We start from the raw sequence: 6,409 nt of genomic DNA, 5'->3' as shown, positions 1-6,409 counted from the left end.
GCAAAAAGGTTTGGGAGGGGAGGAAGGTTTTAGGGACGCTAGTTGATTTTCAGAGAATCCATAAAACAACAGGATACTCTTATATCAAGCAAAAGGTAGGGCAGGTGGTGTGATAGAGGACATCACAGCTTGGAGGTTCTTGAATTTGGAAGTTTTTGAATGCTGGAAAGGCTGATTCAGGCCTGAACCCAAACTCTGGAGGCTAAACACCGCAGCACTGAACCAAACCAGTGGTTCTAAAACTCAAAGGAACACCAGAGTAGACCCCAGGCCAGTTACAAACTTCTTCAGCCAAGTCTGTGCTGGGGCTACCTTCCCTTTCAGGCGAGCTTCAGCTGGATTAAAGGTGGTTCACGAGATAGCATACTCCTGCCCATGGAAACATTCTGAAGGGCTCACCCTGAAGCCCCCTATTCCCCATGACCTTCCAAGCTTTATCTGGCTTTTAACTTAAATTCCACATAGCATGTGGAATGACCAAGCTGCTAGGAGGGAACACATACATCCAACCACATTAGATGCTGGATAAAGTGATTTGGGCTATGAGCAGTGAAAGCATTCGAGCTGCTTGGCCTTAACATATTCACTTGCAAAGTCGCTCCCTGCCTAGAGGCTGAGATGTCCCATGGTAGCCTGTGAGAAGCTCTTTTTACTGCAGACTGAGGAGATCAAGGCGTCATTTCAAAGCCAACGGTGTCACATCATACAAAGCAACTCAGTCCTAGCGAGTGCAGCTCCATCCACGTGCAGGTCACATCAACAGTTAGGTCTCCCTGCTTTCCCATGCCAGCAGATTTCAATTGTCTTAGCTTATTAGGTTTGACAATAGTGCAATGAATGGAGAGCTTGGAGATAGCTTTATCTTTATAAATACATTTATAAATATATTTTCCAGTCATTCAGACTCGTTAGCAAAGATAGGGTACACATGTCCTCTCTTGAAACAGACAAAAAACATGGTTCTGGTCTTTCTTTTACTGACTCATGTCAGAGATAAGTGATGTTAGTGGAAATTACAGCGCAAGGGGCAGGAGAATCAGAGCTCACTATATGAATGAGAATCAGCCTGATGAGAAACAAGGTTTACACACCATATAATTCCTTTACTGGATGAACTGCAAAGCAAGATTTTACAGATTTCTTTTTTTTCCTGCCTGTTGGTCAGTCTCTTTGTCTCTCTCTTTCTCTCTATACATGAGCTGAAATAGAAGTCGGAAATTACTGGTATAAAAAGGCTGAAGTACTGATATACTTCTACATGTGCCATGTCCCATTGGTGGAAGGCGCCAGCATGAACAACACGCAGCTATATATCTGTGTATCTCTATGCATATGAATGAATACTGTGCTGACGTGGTAGATGACTGTAGGCTGTGCTACCTCCTCATTGAAGATCAAACAGTCAAACAGAGCACTTCTGAGGCACAATCTGTTAGACTAATAGACAGGACAGCAAAGCCCCAGGTCAGCTATTATATGTTTGCCCTTTCTTGCTTCTTTATGATGCATAAACACTGCCTGGAAGCTTCAAGCCAAGTGTGTTTGGGGAAACCATGGGGGTGTTCACACTGGCATTGAGAACAACTCGGGCCCATCCCAGAGGACTTGGTGGATGGAGACTTTTGGAAGGCTTGAAATGCAGTGTGCTGTCATGTTCCCTCCTCCATGCACCAGCCTTCTGCTCTTCCCTTTAAATAATTTCAACCAGGGGTTTGCTGGAGAACCCCAGCTTAGAGAGAGAGGGAGCAAGCTGGACTCAAGACTCCTTCATGCACATAGGTAAGAAACAAGAACAGGCTAAACTGGCAGTTTAGTAGTCTCTTAGTCTGTGATTAAGGGACAAATGCTGCTTATGTTGCTCACCGAGAAAAGTACATGCTTATCTTTACCCTGGGGCTATTCTCAGGAGTAAAGTGTGCAAGATTTCATCCTGCACATGGTAACTTCTTTAGCAGCCTACAAAGGCCCTGCAGCACCAGGTCAGTCATTGCAGAGTCCCATCACTGTCTATAAACATGAAGAATAATGAAGAATTACTCTATTGCCTTTCCCAAATGGCACTGTCCCTGGGCATCCCAACTGCCTGTGTACTTTCCATACAGTACCTCTCCTCCCACACAGGATATCCTTCTAGTCTGATATGCCCTGTGCGTATCTGATGCTCTGAGGACATAACTTAGAAGATACAGACCCTGCAAATAGCACTGCAGATGTGTTCAGGTGCACAGGTGTTTCACAGGCACACATATGTTTCAGTGTATCAAGCAACAGAGCTCTGGGGAAAAAAAATAAATTATTTGTGCTTAGGCTTATGCAGATGCTAGAAAGTCTGAGCTCATACTGCAGCTGATGGGCTGGTGTTGGTGATTTATGGAAAATTTCCCTTGAGTTATGAGAGAAAGGGCTGCCGCTCATATGGCTGCCACTCTTGATGGGGCCCCCTTTCTCTCTTCCCTTCGTCCCGTTACAGTTTCTTCTAGTTCTCTTTGCCCACAAAGAGGATCATTTTATCTTCATCTTCTACTTACACAGCCAGAAGTGCCCAGTCCTCTTGACCGCCTTCTTTTGGGATAAACCCATAAAAAGTTAAAAGGTGTTGCAGAAGAGGAAGGATTGCAGCAGTGAAGAACGGCAGGCAGCAAAGTCTCTCCCCTTTGCCCCTAGCACCCACGTTTGCAGTGACTGAACCACTGAACAAGGCAAGGCCTCTCATGAAGGAGATGGCAACTTGAGTGTCTTCCTTGCAGGGACAGGTAAGATACCCAAGTGTTGTGGGTTATGTCTGATGAGGTGGGGGCAGCTCTGCACAAAACCACTAAAATATTTTAGTTTCCCAATATATGACCAGTGAAAACAGCTTGCTGGTCTATACTGGCACCAGCAGACCTCGGCCTCCTCCATCTTACAATGGCTACACCCAGAGCACTGAGAGGCACTGGTGGGTGATGGTGCTTTTTCGCTCACAGCTGGAGACCAGGCTGACTTGGTCCTTAAGATGTGCAGGATGGCTCACGTGAAACGAGAGTCCCTCCCTCATCCCAGCGAAAAAGCTCCTTTGCTGTCGAACACATGGCAAATTCAGGAGTGGGGAGGTCCCGGGCTGTTCTGACAAAAGTACACACAACTGGCACGTCAATAGCAAAGGCCAGTACATTTGGATGAGGAACCAGCAAAAAGATCACCTTCTTTATTTAAAAAAAAAGTGTGTTTGTGCACGTGGGCAGCACTGAGTGTTTCCACAGGCAAGCCTGTTAAGACTTTCCCTGTCTTAACAAACAGTTCTTAATTGTTATTAAAAAAAAAATCTTAAAAAAAAAATCTTAAGCTTTAGTTAGATATTTATACTAAATGGATCTTAATACGTATAATGAAATACACCCTCATCCAACTGAGACTGCTTCAGGCTGATCAGTCACTTCCAAGTACCCAAACCCTTGCCTTACCAGCCCCCATGATGGTGAGGACCCTTCCCAAGAAACACATGGCAAGAACATGAATTTGTATGCTATCTCCTCAGACGTGGGAGGGTGCTGGGTGTGCTGTAGCACTGGACCATGAACCATCACCACCCGTGAACCTTCAAGGAATAATGGCTTTAAAGTAAAAGAGGGTAGATTTCAATTAGTTATAGTGAAGAAAATCTTCACAATGGGGGTGGTGAGGCACTGGAACAGGTTGACCAGAGAAGCTGTGGATGCCCTGTCCCTGGAAGTGTTTAAGGCCAGGTTGGATGGGGCTTTGAGCAACCTGGTGTAGTGGAATGTGTCCCTGCACATGGCAGAGGGAAATAGATGATCTTTAAGGCCCCTTACAACAAACCAAACTATTCTGTAATTCCATGATTCTGTGATCATGACCCCATGCTACTCAGGGGAGGCCTAGGGTGCTCCTCAACCAGACCCCCTGGGCCTTGCTGGCCAAGCCTGGTAAGAGGGGACACGACAAGGCCCTGCTCCAGCCCTCCCTGAGCCATGCTGGCTGCAGTGACACAACTGTGAGCACTGAACAGCTTCAAGGTGTCCCTCCGCTCCTCAGCTGCTCAGTTCTTGTCCTTTCATTGTCACTCCTCTGCTAAACAAGGTCTGAGCTATTAACAATCAAGGGAGCAGGCAGCCTAACAAGAAACACAGACTAGAGCTGTGGTGCAGAAGCACAGAGGAGAAAGCGTCTGCCTTTGCAGCAGACATGAGGACACTGTTGGAGAGACTCTGTGAGCCAGAACTTGCTCTGAGCCTGTGTTAGCCCCTTGGGAAACAGCTCTAGAAGGAGAGGACAAGGGAGGCACACTGGAAGTCACAGGCTGCTTCATATTCTAGACGTCAGCAGTTTTGCTGGTGTTTCTGAGAATAGGGGTGGTGAGTCTCCCGTGCTGTCAAACCAGACCTCTTGGCTGTTTCCCGTCCCTGAACAGGTGGGTACCAGCTGCTCCTCCGTGTCTGTCCACACACCCTATCTAAGAAATGATTCAGGGATTTATTACCACGGCCAAACAAAAAAACACTGGCTTTTATTCCCAAGGATACAATTAATTAGACAGGAACGTATCACTTCCTGGCTGCCAAAGTCTTGCAGTCCTGTGAAAATGGGGTAGGTTTACATCTGGATCTCTCTCTGCCCCAGCAAAGCTTTGGCTTTGAGGAAGCTGCACGCAGCCAGTCAGACACTGATGCCTGGATATGGGGGGCCGAAGAGGGACAACAGACAACAAAGCACCAAGGCCCTCAGGGGCAAAGCAAGCTGCATCCTGGTGTAGTGCCTAGCCACTTCTACACCTCAGGCACATCTGCACCGTGCAGGACAATGCCACCTGCTAGACAATGGAAGTGACCAAGCTCAGCAGGAAGGGTAATTAACCCCAGTTATGAGGCTGCACGAGCAAGACTGAGTCCTATCTGAGACCCAAGACTTGTGTGGCACCCACTGCGCTGCAGCTTCCTCTGCCCATGATTCAATTCCCTACCCTTGGTACCACTGACATCCAGCCCTCCTGGCCCAGCCCTGATCCAGGAAAACGTTCTCTGCCATGTCTAAAAAGTGCTAAACTCTTAAAAAATAATAAAACAAATGAAAAAAAAATTACTGTGCTACTCCAGCTGAGAACCAGGCAAGCAGCAAAGCTTTGCACACAAGAAATAAGCCTCAAGGGTTAAACAAATTGGACTTCGCTCGAGGGATTATCCCATAGTTCAGCAGCAGCTGGAAAGACAGCTACCTGCCCAAGAAGACCGTCAGCTGTCCTGACTGTGCCCTTTGTCGGCTGTGGGTGGCAAATGACTCGAATGGCCATAGGCAACCTCCTCTACTTGTGCTCGGAGGAGAACTTACCTGAATCGGGTCCCTCCATCAGTAACAAAGGTAAAGATTAAATGATGCTTGACCAGCGAGATTGGCCTGGTGTTGGATTTTGCTCTCAAATTCAATCCAATGTGTCAAAGTCCCACTCCTGCCAGTGACAAAGGAAAAGAGGTTACTGAGTGACAAAAGTCACTAAAAGTTTGAAGAACGTTTTAGTCCCCACAAAATGAAATCACTGAAGGAAATTGCAAAGCTTCCCACAGTCTAGTTACTGAATTACTAAACCAGTTTCTCTCAAACACTTACAAAGCAAAATTATAATCAAGCGTAGGATCTGGTATTATGAGTACTCAAGAATGAGCTTTTACAAAATAGAAGCTAAAAGATTTACAGATCTGTTTCACATCTGTGGCGCAGATATAATCAGCTCCTTCTTGTTCCCTCTTTTAAAGCATGCCCACAGCATCTGACTTGTGCTGAAGGGAGGTCCAAAGAGCTAAGAAATTCTGAGCATCTCTTAACACTTCCACAGAGGCTGAATCGAATGCATTTTATCAAGAACTCCCTTCTCTCCGCTTGTATGAAGCTATTATTCATATTATGGTTTTGAGTATTAAAAAGAAGAAGGAAAAATAAAAAGGAAAACCAAGACTGTAGAAGTCCAAGCATTTGGAAGCCTGATTTTCACCTTTGGAGAATCAGACATAAAATGTTGCAATTTACAGAGTAGTTTTATGCCTAGAGCAATCTATGGTGTCTCTGTTTTTAAAATCATACCTTCATGTTTCTAAGGATGCTGGAGGGAAGAAACACACCCTGTTCTCCAAGGTCTCTTCTACCAACTTCGCACTGCCTCCTGCTTGCCTCATTGTTTCTCTTGAGGCTTTGCTCCTTCTTCCATATTTTGATCCACAAACAAGGTGGCCACACTAAGCCATCCTAAATGCACTTAAACAAGTTATCTCCCTTCTTGTTGTGCTAAAGCACATAGAGTGCTGCCCACACAGAGCCCGAAGATGATTGTTCCCTTTGTCTTGGCCGTGGCCCCACCGGCAAAGAGCCATTCTGCTCCTCCTGTGGGCAGGACTCATGGGCTCTGGGAGGCAGGCAGGTG

The sequence above is a fragment of the Cygnus olor genome, chromosome 1, assembly GCF_009769625.2.
Source record: "Cygnus olor isolate bCygOlo1 chromosome 1, bCygOlo1.pri.v2, whole genome shotgun sequence".
Lineage (NCBI taxonomy): Eukaryota > Metazoa > Chordata > Aves > Anseriformes > Anatidae > Cygnus > Cygnus olor.
This window is presented reverse-complemented; position numbering follows the sequence as displayed.